Below are 19,584 nucleotides of genomic sequence, written 5' to 3'. Positions count from 1 at the left end.
TGTCAGAGCACATGCTCTCCTGAATGTGAAAACAGGCGATGCAGAGACAGTTGGCCTCACCCTGGTGGGAGATGTCACGGGTCTCTGGAGTGTCTGTGGTTCGGGGAAGTTTATAGTTTATGGAGCCGTTTGTGGTCGGGGAGTCCAGGCCAGCGGGGTAACAGACTGGTCTGACCCTGGACCTAGTGACTCCCCCCTGCCATTGAGCTGCCAGCTGCTGGTCACTGGTGCCTTGGAATCGTATCTCTGAGATCTCAGAGCAACAGGAACAGGGAGGTAAGCGGGGTGTCACTTTACAACGGAAAGAAGCTCTGTCCGAGCAAGATGCAGCAAGGGGCCATCACACGGCTTGCCTGCCTCCCAGCTCTATCAGCTTTGTTATACTCTGTGGGTACCAGGAGCCAGGAGGAAACATGGCTCCTGTTGTCCCCACCCCCCTTTCAGGGCCCTCTGTCCTTCAGTGGGGTCCTGCCTGACCTCAGGTGCCCACAGCCCTGTTGTCCATTCTCCCACTTGCCCTTGTCACACAGTGAGAAGCTCCTGTCCACCCTAGACACCCTGACCATCAGCCTTGGGCTAGAGGAGCAGAACCTCAGTGTCCATCTCTCTTTCCTGTGTGAAAGGCACAGGACTCCAGGCAGGCATGGGCCGAGGGGCGGTGGGCCTTAGTGGGGCGAGAGGAGGGTGGTGTCAGGTCAGCCACAAAGAGATGGCTGGGGTGGGGGCAGGCTGGCAGGACTTAAGGAGCATTTTGTCCATTCACCGGTCATTTTGCAGCCCCGTGCCATGACACTGACATAAGTGAGGCCCTGGGAGGCAGCCATGGATCCAGGTGAGGCACCAGAGTGTCTTGGACTTGACTTTGGGGGGTGGCGGTCCACACCAAGATGGCCCAATCACTTGGGTTCCAAGGGAAAATGAGGCAGGGAAGCCTTCCCAAGAGCTGAAGCTGGACCCAAGTCTTGACAGATGAGCAAGCTGGGACGAGGGGACCCACCAGTGGTTTCATGGGTGCTTAGCTGGGTCCTGAGGAAGCTCAGAAGTGGGTGCTCTGTTGGGGAGGGGGAGAGACGCCCAGTGCCATGCCCAGAGTGAAGAGAGCAGCCCCACGTGGCCGGCGTGGCTGCAGTTTCAAGGCTTGTGGAGGGCACGTGAGGAGTTGTGCGACTGCGGGGTGTTTGATGGCCAGTTGGCAGAGGGTTTTCCGAGCCCCTGGAAGGGTTGGGGCTTTACCCTAGGGACCGCTGGGAGTTACTGAACTGTAACCCACCCCTCACCCACTTCCCACCCATCAGCTTACCTTTCCCCTGAATCAAATCAAGCTCGCTGAGACCCCCCTGCTGGTACCCGGTGGGCACTGGGCCATTTGGGGTGCACAGGTTGATCCCATTGAGCTGCTACTCTAAAACCGAGGTCGAGTTGGAAAATTAGTCTAGGATAAGAAGTTGGGGATCCAGAGTCAAGTGGAAGTTAAAGCCAGGACTGGAAAAATATGTCTTGAGGCCTAGAGTGCTTAACTAACGTATGAATAGGATATAGATCATCAGTGCTAGAGTGGGCAGCAGAGGGGCAAAATGCCTCCCAAGGGCGGTCAGAAGTAGCACTTGAAGGAGGTGAGCTCTAAGCCTGGTCTGGAAGGGCTTGGGGAGCTGAAAGGAGAGGTCATTGCTGATGGGGAGCGTGATGTGGGGAGCAGGCGGCGACCTTGGCCCAGGGCCTGGCTCAGAGTGAACGTGCTGACTTTGTGATTCTGAGCGTATCCAGCATTCAGGGGATGGGGAGCCAGCCTGGTGTTGTAGAAATGAGCGTTTTAGACGCTCGCCTAAGTGTTAGCTGACCTACCAAATATTTTTAAAGAACTGCTGCACTATTTAAGTCCTTACAGCAGGCTTCTGCCATCTGGGTACCTATGCATGTAATCACAGCTCCTGCACACACCCAGGCCATGGGCTTGGGTTAGGGACCCTCCATCCAGGGTTGGCTAGGCTGGAAGGCTGTTCTTCTGACGTGCTGCTTCTCCCTCCTGAGCAGGCTTCCCCTGGGAGCCCCAGCTGATCTCGAAGTCTGTCATGCAGGTGAGAACCTGGGGAGCTCTTCTGGGGCATGAAGGCAGAGGTGGGCTTCAGATCCTCCTGAAAATTGAGACACACAATCAAGCCTGCGGACAGGTGGCCCATTCTGTGTCTGCTCCCACCTACAGACCATGGCTGGCTGCGGGCGCACAGAATGGCTGCAGTCACTCCAGCTCAGGGATTTTTCAAAACAGCCATTTCAGGTTGTCCACCACATAGAAAAATCTCCATAAAGCACCCCAGCACGTCTCATTTTAAACAGCAGGAGCTTCCTGGTAAACCCTGTAAGAGGAATTAGTTGCAAATTAAACCCCCAGGAAGCAGAATGATTTGACCTATTGTATAGAACTGTTGGACGTGAACCAATTGGATGTTGAAAGACATCTGCCTAAGATGATTTGGCTCTTAGAGTAATTGCTCCTGAGCTGTTCCTTCTGGCAAATATGAGGGAGTGCAGTCAAGGGTCCTACAGCAGTGACCTTCTCTACAGAGCAGACGAGAAAATTTTGAGCACCTCTCTTCTCTCTGTTCCCACTTCCCTGCCCCCTACAGTGTCACTCGCACTATTAATGTCCCCAGCATGGTCAGTGAGGGAAGCAGATCAGGAGGAGGGAGGCTTTCTCCGAGTGAGGATGAATGAGGTTTTCATGGAACTTGGGTGACAGAAGGCTCCTCAGCAGGACCCCTGAGGCCCTGTTCTCCCTCAGGCTTGGAACACACCGTGACCAGGGCCTGCGGGGGAGCATTTTTACAGACTGGCAACCAGTGGCCAGCGGCTGCTGAAGGACACAGTGGTCAGCCCACTGAGTTGGCAGGAAGACTCAGAACAGCAGAGCCTTCTCCGAGTCAGTGGTGGGCGTACCGGGCCCAGAGGGCAACAGGTTTAAACACCAGAGGAGAGCTTGCCCTGAAGACAGGTTGAGAAATGCCTCCGGGGGACGGACGTCCCTGGCGAGGAATGGCCTCTTTGTCTCACCAGGATGGAGTGGGGAGCCCTGGCGGTCATTTGGCCAGTGGCCGGTGCCTCCTTCCAGGGAGACGTGAGTGAAATCTGAAGTGCGTGTGTGTCTGCGTGGCGGCAGCTGTAACGTGACAGCTGCCACCCTCCCACCCCCCGACTCCTTCCCCTCTCACTGCCCCCACCCCCGTTTCCGAGCCAGCAAGGAAGCTTGTCTGGCAGCACCAACTCAGCTGTCATACCACATCAGTTTTTGTAGGTTCCCAGCTAGTGGAAAAGTGCCAAATGCGAGCAGATGATATACTTAATGAAATGCTCAGGAAGAAAACTTTGGTTCCAGTTACTGGGGACTTTTTATATAGCATAAGCACTCCTTTGCCCACAGTGTTTCCAAATTGTTCGGTGGTAGGTACCATGCAAAAAAAAATGTCATGTTTCTAAACCCTGGAATCAGATCATGTCTTTTCAGAACCTTGTCACACATTGCAGGGTTCTTCCTTTTGGGGATAAATACGGAAAATATTGATAGTGAGATAGAAGTTGATTCTGTTTGTTCAGCGTCAGTGAAAGACCTAGTACATGACTGAAATTACAAAAGAAAAATGAAATGGGACGTCTTCTTGTGAACATAAACTGATGGAATGGCTAGTCATTTATACCAGATGTCAGCTAGAAATAAGGCTGTGTGTCTATCTGTGCACATGTATATATATGCTGCTCTAATCTGTAACGTCTGCACAGGGTTTTATGGTTTACAAGGCTGTTTTTATATCCTTTGTCTGGTTTTATTTTATAACAGCCTCATGAAGTTGATATTAGTATTCTCCCCACTCCACAGCAGAGGATGCCGAGGCTCTACTGGGGCAAGTTGACCCCCAAAGGGTGTGAGCTGGTAAATGGCAGAGCCAGGTCTTGAACCTAAGACTACTGAGTCTGGTTCCAAAATGTGCACACCAGTCAGTCTATTAGAGCTGCCAACATGTTTGGTACCTGGGATTAAAGCACTGCGTTACTGGGGGAAGTGAGAGGCTAATCATTTAAATTATATTTGCGCTTATTCCAAGACAGTCAAGGTTTGAAACATGCTGGGGTGCGGGGAGGGACAGAAGATAATACTGTTCTCACGCACAGCACTCTTCCCTTGTTACTTATTGGGTCAAGTGACATCATTTGGCCATTGAGGAGTTGGAGGCCCAGAGAGGTTGGAAGACTCTCCAGGGCACCCAGCTTGGAAGTGACTTGGATCTGAGAGTCAAATCCAGATCCCATGGACACTTTCTGTGCTACTGGGTTGCTACAACTATATATAAATATAAAATGTGGAAAGGAAGGAACAGTATGAAAAGGGGTGATATAGTAAATAAATGAACAACTGAGATCCATCATCAGCCTAACATTTAGTCACTTTACAGACGTGGAAGGTGCAAGGAGCCCAGGGTCTGCTGGCCGTGAGCTCAGCCAGGCTCCTGACCCACAGCCCGAGCTCTGCCCATTGCCCGCCAGGTCTTGGCTTGTCTGAATCTTCTGCAGGTCTTTGAACCAACAGATAGGAATGCTCTTGAGTTGATCTCTGTCCTCTATTGCCAGCTTCATAGTTGGAAGAGAACTTTACATTCCAGGCTGCAGCAACCTCTCCCTACCAAGTGAGTCTGCAGTCTGAGGCTCATTTCAGAAATTCCGTTATTTCTCAACGGTGAGTCCATGTTAGTCCTCCAGTTATTTTTAGGTGGGAACTTTATATTTTCTCTTTCATACCAGTTTGGCTTCCCTGCTTAGCAGGGGTTATATTTTCTGTCTAGCAATAATGTTGGAGCTGCCTTATTTTTAGCTTGGTTCGTTTTTCTTCCTGTGATTTCTTTTTTCTTCGAATTTAATACACACTCAAATAGGCTTTCTTTCCCTCCCTGCCCCCCCGCCCCAGTTCTCATTCACTGCGTCCTAAGACTTAATCCAAAGGCAAGTTCTAAGTCTCATTTTGTTCCAGGGAAAAGGAAGAGGAAGAGGCTTCAGCAGGCCTTGAGTATCTCTTGTCACATGGGCTGCTACTTGTCATTTTATTAAAGTCTCTTCACCGATCACTCACCCTGTGTGCCCCTGATAAGAAATGCTTTTGACCCCTGCACTCCACCGCCATCCCACCTCTGCAGAGAAAACCTACTGACCAGGGCAGCATGAGGGACTCTGAGGGGTTAGACTGCTAGAGGGCCTAGCGTGTGAGCATGTGACTGTGCATGTGTATGTACATACATGTGTATATTCATACATGTGTATGCATGTATGTCTGTACATGCAAGTACACACACACATACTCTGGTGCTCCCCAGACCCTATTTCCATCTCTGGCACCCGTGGCATTTGATTCTGGCTCACGGGCACCCCACAGATAACACTTGAAATAGGACCCACGGTTGATATAATATGTAGTCATCATTTAGTTCATTTATGCCACCCTGCATGTGGTGGCAAGGCAGCAGTGAGAATGCAGTCTAAAACTTGAGGAAACAGACCCCCAGGGACCTGACTAGCCCAGCCCCCAGCACAGGATAAGGTGAGGTGGGGCAGACCGGGAGCCCTGCTCACCCCTTGGCCTCCTCAGAAGCCTTCGATGGCTCCCTATTGCCTCTCCACTAGAGTGTGATCCTTTTAGCCTGGTGGTACTTAAGCAGATGACACACATAATCACGTAGCCCCAGAGAAAACTGTATTTTATGCTGCGAGCTTTTCTAGGGCAAGGACCAGGCTTGACTGATCAGCATTTCCCCATAAACCAGCAACACGGGAGCTCCGTAGGGAAGAGCAAGTGAAAGAACGAACTAGTGAAGCAGGTTGCCACGTCCAGACCAGACCTCCTCCCTCACCCATTTGCCGTATGGATTTCCAGGGTCAGGATCTCACTCCATTTCCCGAAGCACCTTTCTTGTGTTGGAGCCGGAATCCTGTGTCACTCCTATGGATAAGAATTTGTCAAGCTGCTTGTAATCCCTTCTGATGCCCTCGGCAAGGAGTCACCTTTCAGGAGGCAACCTCTTTTGCGACTGGGCCTGAAGGTCTAGACCTGCTTCCCTGAGCACCCATCCCCCAGAAAGGGCAGCCTGTTTGCTATCACACATCTCAAGTTGATTTTGGTTCATAGCTTGCTGATCAGTGTTGGTTGATGGGAATTACCTTGACTTGTCACTTAGAGGAAAGGATAACAAGCCCCTGGGAGGGTGGGGTCCTTTGCAGTGAAACCATGGGTCCCAAATGCTTTCAGGGATCAGGCCTGTCCTCGTAGCTGTGTTTTGGGAAAGCTTTAGTTGTTTGTGGTCCCGAGACTTGTAACTACAGTTCTTTAACGTGTCTCTAAGCATGGAGTGCCTCCACGGATGACCAGGGGCATGTTTGGGGGCTGTGTTATAATTAATATGTACATCTTAGCGTTAAAAACCAAAACATGGTCTCCTCCAAACTCTGTTTCCTAAACTTCAAATGTGTAAACATGACATGAAACAGTAATTGTTTAAAAACAGTCACAAAAGCAGAAGCTGTTGATCGGAAGCCTGTTCCACAGGAATGTTAAGTAGAAGATGAGGGAATTCCACAGCCATGGTGCTTCCCGAAAGCATCAGGGAGCCAGAAGGACAGTGTGCGTGGGCTCTGATGAAGGCAGATGTGGCCAATCCCAGCACTGCCCCACGACCTCACTTACCTACTCTTCCTGTTGCAGCCTCAGTTTCCCCATCTGTCCTGCAGTTAATATAAAGCTGTTGGCACCATGTCTGGTTCAAAGTAGACCCTCAACAAGTGCTGTCACGAACAATAATAATAATAAAGAGGATAGTTTTATGTGCCACGTCTGCACGTGAAACTTCCTTTAAAAATATTTTTTAAATTACTCCATTAAAAAACCATGTGCTCTGGGTAAGAAAACATACAGGCATATAGGAAATTAAAAAATGAACTCTCTTCCAGAAACAAGAATCATCATTAACAATTTGTTTTATATTCCTTTAGCCCTTTTCCCATTAGGTTACAAAAATACACATCTCTACATACCACCAGCATTTTTTTTCCTACATAAATGCTATCCTACTAGACATCGTTCTGCATCACAGATCTTGTCCAAGGTCATTAGTCCTTTTGAGTGGTTCTATAATGTGACTGTAACACAGTGTATTCAGTCATTCCCCTATTCATAGACTTTTAACTTGTTTCAAGTTTTTCATTCTTATATTCTGCAGCAAACATCTGTGTATATTTATTTCTGCTTGTGGGTCTGGGTATTTCTGTAGAATTGATTTCCAGAAGTGGAACTTCAGGCCTTAGGGTATTTAATTTTTGTTAGATTCACCAATTTGATCCCTGAAAAGGCCATTTCCAGTTTATACTCCCTCCACCAGTCAGTGAGTTTGGCTCCCTTCCTAAGGTAGACAAATGTTTTAAAAATATTTTTTCCTGTGCTAAATTCTGAATTGGCAAAAGACTGCTTACATTAGGGCTCGCAGGGGATGTGTCAAGATGGATTGGACTTGAATTCGGCCCTCAGAAGCTGGAGTGGGGGTGGGAGCTGAGTGTGTAGGTGGCTAAAACCATGGTAGAGTCTCAGGGTCCCTGGGCTGAGGGACCCTCACCACTAACATTGAGGGAGTGCAGGGGTGGTAAGCACCATCCTAGCTTCTTGAAGGGAGGTGTTAGTGACAGTGTCAGATTCATCTTTGAGCCACTGTACCGCCTCTAACACACCGGGGTTTCGATACATGGGGTCCCAACCCAAACAGAAACTCGGACTTGGGGTTCTGGGGCTCCTAGAGGGTAGCTGGTTGGAAAAGGCCACCAGTGGTGAGAAGGCCATCTCTACTCAGCATCTCATGGCGCCTCTGCTCTCATGTTCCAGGCATTGATGGCACCTTTCACACAGTATGGAGTCTCTTCAGGGCACCTTTTTAGGGCCCCAAGAGGGGCTGTTCTTGTGTTTCCCAGCATAAAAACATTCATTATCCAGATGTTTCCTTCCAAAAATTCTTGAGATGGTCGTATGGATGGTGTAATCTGTGATAGCTGTTGACAGGAAAGAGCCGCTTGAAAGCAGTTCTGAACAGTGGTAGCTTTCGGGTTCCTAATTCTTGTGTATAGCACCTCACACACACCTTCCCTTTCCCCACCCTTCTTTCAGACAAAACAAAAACACTCCATCGGGTTTTTTGTGCTGCGACACCAAGAAATACAAGATGTAATAGTACAGTCGGAAAGACCGGTAGAGTAGGAATCGTGTGGATTTCTCACTCTGACTTTGGCGAGTCCGTCTGATTCTGGGTTTCCTGTTTGCCCTATTAAATGGGGTTGCTGGCTCTGACCATTAGGATCTGTCTATAACCAGATGGTTATAAAAACCAAATCACACAAACTTCTTGTGGTCCAGAAAGTTCTATCTGCAATGAGGGAGTCTTGCTGTTGGTCTTTTTTGTTAAGATTGGATTGGCTCTTGGCAGGTGGTCTCTCCTGGGCCAAGTAGGGATCCCCACTGAGATCCCCACTCTTGCAGTGGCTTTACTACCGTGAGGTCTCCTGAGGGTGGAATTGCAGGTTCCTCTAAGAGAGCTGAGGCTTGGCTGCATCCCTAGTTCTTCAGGGTCAGGAAAAGTGGCAGGTCCCCTCTGCATTGTGATAAAGAGGTTTTCTTATAGACCTGGCTTCTGTGTTGATACACAGTCTTTTCAGGAACTGTTTGAGAAGGGGAGCAGGCAAGCAGCCCATCCTAAGACCATGCGTGGTAAGCATGTGAGGAAGGATTCTGCATAGAGGCATAAGTTAGGGTTCTCCAGAGAAACAGAACCAATAAGAGAAATTAATTATAAGAAACTGGCTCGTGTGATTATGGAGGCTGGCAAGTCCCAAGATGAGTCAGAAAGACCCAGTAGAGCCAATGGTGTAGTTCCAGTCCAAGTTTGAAGGCCTGAGAACAAGGAGATCCGATGGTGTAATTCTAGTCCAAAAGCCAACAGGCTCGAGACCCAGACAGAGCCAGTGTTTCAGTTTGAGTCTGAAGGCAGAAAAAAAGTTGATGTCCCAGTACAAATGCTGTCAGGCAGGAAGAATTCTCTTTATTGGAGGAGGGTCAACCTTTTTGTTCTATTTGGGCCTTCAACTGATTAGACAAGGCCCACCACATTAGGGAGAACAATCTGCTTTACTCAGTCTGTGGATTTAAATGTTAATCTCATTCAGAAACACTGTCACAGAAATATCCAGAATAATGTTTGACCAAGTATCTGGGCAACCCTGTGGCCCATTCAAGTTGACCCACAAAATTAATCACAGGCAGGAAAACACAACTTTGTGCTGGTATAGAGCTTCTCCTCGCAGAGGGTTCTCATTGCATATTGGGGTTGAATTTTGGAGGAGTTTGCTGGAAGGTGGTTAGGATGCCAAGGTCAGGGACCCTGCACACTGTAGGATGGGTGCTCTTGTGTATGTCCCCTCTTCCTTCGTGTGCTGGAGCTACAGCACTGGAACAAGAAGCCTGTGTGAACATCCACTCTTTGTAGAATCAGACTGAGGTCTCTGGAGCCAGAAGGGCCTCTGAGACCATCTGCTTCACCCCCTCCCGCCTCACCTGGAAGGACTCTTAGCCCCAGTGGATCAGGCAGCTGACCAGGGTCACACAGCCAGTGAGCGGAGGGCCAGGCTGGTCCCAGGCCGGCAGCCTTGTCATCACCATCCAGAAGGCTGAGGTTGTCTACAAGTCCTCAAGGAGATTAGTTCCTCTCTTGAAGCAGTTCCAAAGCAAGGAAGCCTGGGCAGAGAGCTTGCCAGATCTCAGCAAGTCGCTTCCGCCCAGACAGCTGTGCTGGGCATGCAGCACAACGCCAGCAGCACCTCTCAGCATGAGGCAGTGACCCCACGACCGGCCCCAGGGCTGCCGCCTCCACCAGATGGGTATGGGTGGGGTTTGACCAGTTTGACTGCAAACCTGTCACATGGCAAGGGGGGGCTGTTAGGTACAGATGGAGAGAAGGGTCATGCCTGGAAGGGGTCCCTGGCTCTGCCCTGGGAGGCTGGCACCCTGCACCCAATGCCAGTTTGTAATCACTTGCTTAGAGCCAGCCAACCTGGGACCAGCAGCATGCATTGGCCACCCCTCTAAAGATCTAGAATGTGCTTAAATACCTCTTTGATGGGCAGCTCTCTTCCTCCTGATACCATCCTTTGCTTTCCTCCCAGACTGCCTAACGATTCCTATAGGTACCTATGTGTGGTCCTGGTCAGATAAAGCCCAAGATGACCTGAGTTACCTTGACTAATGAGCAAACTGATGACCAGAGGGAGGAAGTAACCTGCCTGGTGTCACTCAGCACGGTGAAGCTAGGACCAAGTTAGGCGACCAAGTCGGCTCTTCCAGTGCTTGCATTCCCTGCTGACCTGAACATGTTCATGTTATTTTGGACCTGGTGAAGCAGAAGGAGCACCAACTAGTGTTGGAAAGGCGATATAGACAGCTGCATGTTTAAGAGCATGGGCTTTGGAGTCAGGCTGCCTCCATCCCTGGCTTGCTGTGTGACTGTCTTTAAAGTGGTGATGCCAGCAGCACCCCCTTATAGAGGTGGTGTGAGAATTAAGTGAGAACTTGGAGGCACTGCACTTGGCACAGACCTTGGTACACCATAGGCACTCAGCACTCTTCAAGTGTATTATTGAGAGTTGAGTCTCCCAGACCTTGGCTGAACCACTCAGCCTATCTGAGCTACAGATTTCGTACCAGGCAGGTGAAGAGGGGACTTGGGTGTGGTCTTGGATCCTCCAAGGCTTGCTCTGGGAGGTTCCGTGAGAAAGGGCTGGTGATGCTGCTCAGTGAGGGGTGTAGCCAAGGTGGTCTGGCGTGAAAGCCTGTCCCCCGTGGCTTTATCACATTAGAGTGCGGCCCAAGGCCCCTCTGGAAGCTGAGACCTCACCGTGCCCAGCAGACTGGAAGATTGCACCAGAGGGGTGGCTAGCCCTCTCTGTAAGTACAGTCCGTCAATACTTGGAAGACACGAGGCTGGACCGTCTCTGGCTCTGTTTGCCAAGGCCCCTGGCAGTACCCCCTGGGCCCCAGCCTCTGTCTGCAGCATGGGGGTCAGAGGACGCCCGCCCCTCTTGAGGTTGACCTGAGGGTACTGGTACCACCCTGACTCTGCCTCGTATCCCAGTGGAAATGCTCTCTTTTCCACTTTTGGGAACTGTTCGCTGGAGTGTGTTTTTCTTTCTGGAGCCCTGGGCATCCTCTCTCCACTATTTGAAAGGGTAGAGACCTAATTGTTTGGAGGGTCAGACCTTCAGGTCATCACAGTTGATCACCACGCCCTGGTGTTTCCTGCCAGCTTCTGTAAAAGCTTTTTTTCTGAAAGCGCAAACCTCATTGAGACTGCTGGCCCACATTTTCCAGTTTCCTACCCCTCCTCCTGGCATTCAGGGCCCTCCATAGCCCAGCCCCAGTTTCCTTTTCTAGCCACTCCCCATCTCCTCTTCCTCAGTAGCCCCGGGCTTGGGACAACTCACAGTCTTTGGTTTTACCTCACAATCCTTGAGGCTTTCCTCTGTCCGAGACTTGGCTCTGTTGCCCTTTATCCTGGGGCCCTGTCTTCACCCGTCTGAATCTTCCTTATTTCCTTGAGTATATTCTACCCTGGGCCCCCCATTCATTGTCTGTGATGCCAGGCAGGCCCCTCAGCTTCTGTGGCCCTTGAGGGACCTCTTTGCACCAGGACTTGAGATCCTCTGAAATGCCACCTTCTCCCTAAGGTTTTTCGAAATCCCTGGGACTGCCTTTGCTTTCTGCCCCTTCCAAGCTGCCACTGTCTGTACACTTTAGAACTAGGTTGGTCCCAGCGGAGGCTCTGAGGCTGCCAGTCACCCTTGCCTGTCTGTGTCATAGGGACAAGGAATGACATGCAGCCAACACCCAGGACAGTGCCAGGCACAGGCAGGTGTTCAGTAACTCGTAACTGTTATTCACTCAGCACTTAGGGATGCTGGTGTCCCGATTCTCCTGCTAAACCACGGCTCCTTTGGGGGTGGGGGGAGCCTCGTCTCACACCACGTGAGTGCTCAGCATTAGCCTGGGGTCCGCCTTAGCACCCAGTACGGGCTCAGTGATGTTTGAGAAAGAAAAGCAGGCAGGCTCCCCGATTGCCTATGAATGTGGGTCTTCCGTTGACATGGAAGCAGAGAGCTGTCTTCCTGAGAAAGTTGCTGCTCTAAATGGATGCTCGTTGATGCACTGCCTTGAGCCTGGGAGCAGCCGGGATCCTGGAGCGGCAAGTTCGCCTCAGTGAGTCTCTGCAAGGGATGGCGACAGAACTCAGGCCTGCAGCCGCTCGGAGGCCTGTGCACGCGAAGGCAGTCACTGGAAGAGTGCAGAGTGATGGCCAGGGCGGAAGGGCCTGGCCATAATTGCAGGCAGCTCCCGAGAGCTCTGTGAAGAGGCCCGTGTGGCCTTTTAAATCATGAGCAAAGCACACTCGGTGTCATCAGGGGTGTGGGCTTGTCTCCCCCAGGGACCACAGAACAGGGCCCTCCAGGGGAGACCCCGTCCTGTACAGATGTCCAAGGGCAGGGATCAGACCGGGCTCCCTGACTCAGACCTGGGCCTTCCCCTCGCCCTTGGGCTGAGCGTAAAAGAGCAAGTGGTGCAGGTTCCACCGGGCAGTGACAGGCCTGCACTGCTCCTGCCGACGTGACCATTGTTCTTTTTCCACACCCTTGCTCCACAGAGCTCACCCTCTTTTTCTGGGGTGTTTCTATGCACGCCTGGAAAAGAGATGGTAAGAGAACTCCAATTAGTCAGTCTCGTGGCTTCTAGACAGCTCCGGAAACCAGACTAGATGGAGGAGGGGGTGGGGCCTCTGCCTGTGTTGTGTTGGGTTTGTGTCCAGGCTCCGTCTCCAAGCTGCCCTACCCTTGCTGCCTGGCGGGGTGCACCCTGAGGACCCCTGCTGCCCCCTGCTGCCACCTCAGCCTCCGGGGGGCCCCCTGCATTCAGGCATTCATTAGGAGGAGGGTCTTTCTCCAGCAGATGTTTTAACAGTTTAGATGAGGAGAGCGTCCCCTGCCTTCCCTTTGATGTGGTGCCCGGAACTTGGCTGGATTTCGGCTGTGTCTAATTAGGAACAGCTGCCCGCCCCTCCTGTGGAACTGCTCACTTGGGCTGTGGTGCCGGGTGTGCTTTTTAACACCTCAGGCCTGACCGAAGTAGATGCCCCTGCCTCCAGAAGATGACAAACAAGACAGTCTGATAAAAGAGACATGAGGAAGCATCTGGGAAAGGTAGGAAGCAGAGCCCTGGTCTAAGACTTAGAGGACCTGGGGCCTCGTCCTTCCCCAGGCCTCAGTTTCTCCATCTGTAAAATGTAGTCATTAGACTCCTGGGCACTGAGCCCTTCCCTGTGTGTTTTGTGTTCCGCACAAGAGTTGATCTGGAGCAAAGCTCCCAGGTGGAGGCGAGAGATTGCCAAAGCAGCAGCTAAAATCAGAAGTTGTGGATCCAGAAATGGAAGTTTCATAGATGGGTGGTGAAACCCTGTCATCTCCAGCGCAGGGTTGCCTGTTAGAGTTCGTAAGCAGGCCTTCTGTGGCTCTGGGGGATGAAGGGTGATCTCAGAGGAGGAGGGCTCTTGGAATGGTATTCCAAGGATGCCCCAGTAGTGGTAACTGAAATGAAGTCAACATTCCCGGAATGCCTTCTGTGCACCAGGCGCCGTTCTAAACACTGAACGTACAAGAATTCGTTTGATCCTCATAACATCCTGGACACTGTTGTCCCCGCTCCAGAGATGAGGAAACTGGGGCAACTTGCTCTGGGTCCCCCATTGGGGCCAGGATTTGGGCCCCAGCGGCCTGGCAGGATCAGTGTTCTCAGCCACCACACTGTGCTGTTGAACCTGTCGCTTTCCTGGACCCGGGGCTTTGCCTCCCAGGTGGCGGGTGCAGGGCAGCACCAGTCAGTGGCGCTGCATTGTCCTAATAATGCAGCCCTAGCCCATGGAGGCCTGAGGGCACAGCCAGGCAGGCCCACCACTGGCTGAGTAGAGGTTTCTTGGGCTGACAGGGGATGGCAGGGCCTGGGACTGGAGGCCTCCTTGGCCACACATCTCTACTGAGCTCTGCCACCCTGTCATTTGGGATCTGGTGTGGATTCCCAGACAAACCAGCTGGGAAAATTAGAGGTGAGGGGCCTGCAGGCTGGCATCTGTCATTTCCAGCTAGGCTCCTGCATGTCTGTGCCAGCCTCACCCCGCCCAGCTCCACCCTGCCTGGGGGTTCTCCACCCTGCACCTCTCCTTAGACAGTCTTGGGGGTGCTGTCCTGTGCCATTCAAGGCCGTCCAGAACCACTTCCACCTGCCTCGGCGTCCCCTCTCAATGGGCCCCCTGGACGGCCCACCTTCCCCACATACACCTCGTGCTTCCAGCCCCTGTGCCTCTGCTTCGGTCCCTCCTTCATCAAACACCCAATTTCCCTGCCGTACCACTGTGCCATGCCCTCATGTCTAAATTCTTTAAGGCCCTCCCAGATTTCCCTCAACTGAGTTGTAGGGTCACATCTGCTCCCTGTTGAGGACCCTAAGCCTCCTCTGTCTGTGTTGGGGGCTCTGGCCCTCTTTCCCCGAGGGCTCCCTGAAGACCAGGACTGTGTCTGCTTCATCTCCGTCGCCTCTCGTGCTGGGCATTCAGTAGATGCCTAGCGGGTTGTGAGGACAGGTGGATGCTGGTGCTCCCAGAGAAGGCTGGGTGTACCAGCGAGTACGTTGATTTCCTCGGCCTGTTTCCCAGAGGTGAGGCCGAGCCCTGCCCTCCTTTCTCTGTTCCTGAAAGGAAGGTAAAGAGGTAAAGAAGAGGTTTTTTTTCTTCTAGTCTTTTTCGTTAGATGTGTGTCCGCCTGCTTTCAGAATACTGACCTGAGGCTATGCATAATAAAAAGAAATGTATATAATGAGGCTGTTGTAATAGATATCAAGATCCACATAGAAGGAAGGGCAAGTGAAAATGATTCTACCCAATATCTAAGCTAACCTGGCTATTGAGGTTAAGCATCAAAATTAACCCTGAGCTTCCTGACAGCCAAAGGAAAGAAACAAAACAAAAACACACAAACAAAAAACTGTGAGGGGGAGGCACGGAGTTGGTGAACACCAGAGCAAAGCGTAGTTTGTTGCCAATGGACTTGGGGAACTCGAAACACTTAAGAGCCACTCAGGAGGCCCCTGGTTTGCACCAAGCTCTGTCCTGGGCCCCTCACTCAGATGATCCCCTCGGCCCTCCTTGCCTCTCAGGGCCACAGCCCTTGGTCAGCACACCAGCCTCACCCTCCTGGCTCTGTGCCCTTGGTGAATACGCCCAGGGCCCCTTCCAGTTCTAACGTTCTCCGATTCTAAAACAAAGTGCTCTAATTTTTTTTTTCCTCCATATATAGTTCTACTTGAAAACCTTTCTACTTCAGAAGTCGACAGAAATCCCTACCCTGTCAATTTAATGTTCCTGCTCCCTGCCTAAGAGGCATAAAATCACAGCCTGCCACCCAATATTAAAGGTCATTTTCCATGAATTTATAGATGGTGATGTCCAGATAACTTGTGACTTAAAACATACAGTTACCAGCTCCCCTATTAGGTCAGTCTCTGGACCGTCCCAGATCGGTTTGGGTAATAAGGAGGACGGGCCTGGTCATTAGGCAGGGGACAGTGATGTCTGGTGAGCCGGCCTGGCGCAACTGCCCTTGACTTCCTGGGGCTCTTGGCAGACATCTCCTGGGAGAGGAGATGTTCCCTTAAATGGGTGTTTTCTCAGGCAAAGGCAGCTGCTTCCGAAACACACAGCTCCTATAAGCCCAACTTAAAATCGTATTTACTTTCATGTGATCGTCTCTTAACTACATTTTTTCTTTACTAACATATTTATTCATTATTTAAAACAACTTTGAAAAATTGTTATGCAATAATTCCTCCCTCTATACACAGTAGCTGTTTATCTTCCTGTATCAGGTTTTCTGTCCTTTATTCATGTGTATCTGTACTTACAACATTGCTGTCATCAGAGTTTAGATATTATGGGCAAAGTGTGTGATGATGGTGTTCCGCAATTCCTAAGCAAGGAGTAGAATTCCTCTGGGGCATTGTTCACATCGCCCAGGACTTGTGTAGAAAGCCCACATTATACGGTTTGCTCAACACATAAACAGTCTTGCATTTCACTTTTTAACTTAGCATAATTTCATGCACGCTATTCCATGTAGCTACATAATCTTCAGATTTATCATTTTAATGGCTGTTTAATATTCCATCCAGTTAGCATGCCGTAATTTACTTAACTGCTCCCTATTGTTGAGGCCTTAATGAAAATTTGAATTCACCATGTAATAGGGAGGAAGCTTGTTTTAATGATTACCATCATAACATCCCCTACCCTAACTGCATGCCATTCCTAACTCAGCTTTGGTAAGGTGCAGATGCTTTGGGGACAGTAAATCCTGTCTGAGAGGTGTATGCCCAAGTCCCTCTGATTTAATAGCTAATCTGTTCCCTGCACATGTTTTCCTTTTAAGCTAGTGTTTATGTAGAACATCCATCTCTTCTGAATATTGTGTAATACTGGGCTATATGCATTTTTCATATTGTTCCAGGTACCTTATCACTGAAGTCAGGGACTTTCATAGATTGGAATTTGGGAGTAAAGAGGGGTTTCTGGCTGTCAGTTGTCATCCATTTATCCCACCCACATTCATGGAATATCTGTTTGCAGCTGGGCTCTGGGAGAGAGAGAGAGAGAGAGAGAAAGCAAGGATGTTCATGATTATTGGGGGCTCACAGAAGTGCATCCACGAGTTGCTTTGTGGCCCAGGATTAAATGACGATTTGCATGCAAAGTGCTTTGTAAACTGTAGAGTACATGTCAGTGGTTGCTGGTCCTGCTTGTGAAAGAGGATGAAGTGGAAGGTGGTTTTCCTATGTCAGTGCCTGTCAGCTGCATTCCCAGTGTCCCCATCCCTTGGAATTCTCCAAAGACAGGAAGCTAGTCTGCACTCCTTAGAACCAGGGGCAGCAGTGATGTGGATGATGATGACCCCACAAAGCAAGCACTTTGGTAGATTTTGTAATTTACAGAGTTGTCTCCAGTACTTTACAGTTGGTCTTCGCCTTAAAATGACCAAGTCCTGCCTTTTATAGCTCTTCTCTTCTCCTCTTACTCCCCCATAAAAAGGAAAGCATCATCCTCAAAACTAATAAATCGTCCCAGTTTACTCATGGGACCCACTAAAGCCGTGTTTCGCCAAAGTAAGGGACATCTTCTCAGAGGAGACATGATTTTAGGCAGCCTGAGAACCACGTAGTGAGGTTTTTCCCTTTTCATTTACTTTCTTTCTAAAAAGAGAAGGTTATTCTTGTTTGCCAAAGAAAGTATCTTGGTTTGCTGCTTAGACCTCCCGCCTGCCCCCACCAGCTCTCCAGTACTTGCCGTCTTCCTTTTCAGCAGAGAGAAAGTGAGCCTTGGGATTGCCTCCCGGCAGTAGTACCCACCTAGTTGGTTTTGTTCTTGTTCATTCTTTTTTTTTTTTTTAGTGAATCAGTTATACATATACATATGTTCCCATGTCTCTTCCCTCTTGCATCTCCCTCTTGTTCGTTCTTTTTATGTTTATCATCTGTTTTTGGTAAGGATAATGGCTTATGGGATGGTGATTAAAAGTTTCCTTTTTAAGTGAATTTATTTACTCTAAAAAATGAGGCAACATCAATAACAATGGTAAATAATAAGCCAGGTGGTACTTGAAAACAGCAAAATCATGAAGTCCGTATGTAACTCAGTGAAGTTTGGGAGATACTACCACAGCGCTATTTAATGTCAACACTAAAGGTCACTACCCAGCATTGGTTAGTTTCTGTTGTATCAGGGCCTGCCTGTGCGCAGAGGTGGATTTTTTGTCGACCCTATGAGCTGGCCTTGGATCATGAAGCCCAGTCTAAAAGAATGCTCTTTCTCAGAAAGGCTGACATCATTCATGTGTTTTGTCAACTGCTCTTCAAGGCACATGACTCCTGTGGGTTTCTACTATATCTTTATGGCACTGGAACTCTGATTTGGAGAATGCCTTGAGATTCCACCTAAATAGCTCACTCTCACCACCCTCAGTGCTTTTTTTATCAAGCCCCACCGCCCCTCTCCCACCTCCTTGGACCTGGTGCTCCAGCAAAAGTAGACAGTGAATAGACACACAGTGGAATATTATTCAGCCTTAAAAAGAAATGAACTTCTGACACACGCTGTAACATGGAAGAACATTAAAAACATTATGCTAAGTGAAATAAGACTGTCAGAAGGCCAAATACCATATGATTCCACTTATATGAGGTACCTAGGTACTCAAATTCATAGAGACAGAAAGTGGAAGGGTGGTTGCCAGGGGCTGGGGGAGGGGAAATGGGGAGTTAGTGGGGGACAGTTTCAGTTTAGGATGAAGATAAAGTTCGTGAGATGGATGGTGGTGATGGTTGCACAACAGTGTGCATATACTTAATGCCACTGACTTGTGCACTTAAATATGGTGTAATGGCAAATGCTATATACATTTTACAAATAAAACAAGAAAGTGGGCAGTGAGCACGTTCTCCCCAGCTGCACTGCCTTGGCTTGCCCTGGTCCTACCACAGGGAATCCTGTCCCTCTCCTGTTTCCACTTGTCAGAGCTGTCAGTTCAAATGTCATCTCTCCTCCTGTCTCATCCCTCCCAGGCCCTGCAGGAGCCCCTTTGCTGCAGAGCATTATGGTGATTTAGGTGCCCGTTGTATCTCTTCTGGAAACAGTGGGCTTGCCGAGAGCAGCCTCAACAGCGAACCCACTCCTTTCCCCCTGTCCTCACGTTGGCCCTGCACACAGTGGGTGTTTATGATCAAAGCAAGAAAAGTGCCCCTGTGTGAGGAGGAAGCACCTGATCGTAGCATCCTGGAATCCATCATTCAGCCACTGCTGGCCTCTCGCTGAAAGGAACATGCCCTGTCTGGGGCCTCATCTAGATGGGCGGTCGCCCCTCAGCCCACACTGGAGCCAGGCCTTGGCATCCTCTCCAGAAGATTAAGAGCTTTCCTTCCTTATTCCGAAGTGAAACTGGACATCTGCTCTCAAGTTTCTTGGCTGTATTCAGTGTGTTAGAAGACAGGCAGGCCCTGGGGGAGGTAGAAATGCAGGAAAAGGGTCATTCCTGGGACTTTGTAGGGGAAAAATCAGTGACCCTGCATCCCCTGGGGGTGGATCTTGGCTTCTTAGGTCTTTAAAATGAATATGTGAGCTGGGTGGAAACTTGAGGGTCGTCGTTTAGCCCAATCTTCTCGTTTTATAGCTAGGGCGTGGCAAGTCCAGAGACCAGGGAGTTGCCCTAGTGGGAAGACCACCCCCGCCTCTGTAAGTGATGGGGCTGAGAGCTCTGCCTGTCCCGGGCTGGTGTCAGAACACGCCCGGAACATCATGCTCACTTCTGGGCTGTGCCCTTGAAGACTGCAGGCGGTGGCAGGGAGGCTTCTCAGGGAGGCTTCTCGTTCTGTTGTTTGGT

At 50.1% G+C, this 19,584-nt stretch overlaps 1 protein-coding gene across 1 annotated transcript in view; it reads left to right on the top strand.

Annotated features, from left to right (window-relative positions):
- The window catches only part of SHB (SH2 domain containing adaptor protein B), a 132,311-nt gene that overhangs the window by 67,009 nt on the left and 45,718 nt on the right, over positions 1–19,584 (top strand). The window lies entirely within an intron of this gene.

This window comes from Mesoplodon densirostris, chromosome 6, assembly GCF_025265405.1.
Source record: "Mesoplodon densirostris isolate mMesDen1 chromosome 6, mMesDen1 primary haplotype, whole genome shotgun sequence".
NCBI lineage: Eukaryota > Metazoa > Chordata > Mammalia > Artiodactyla > Ziphiidae > Mesoplodon > Mesoplodon densirostris.
This window is presented reverse-complemented; position numbering and strand designations above follow the sequence as displayed.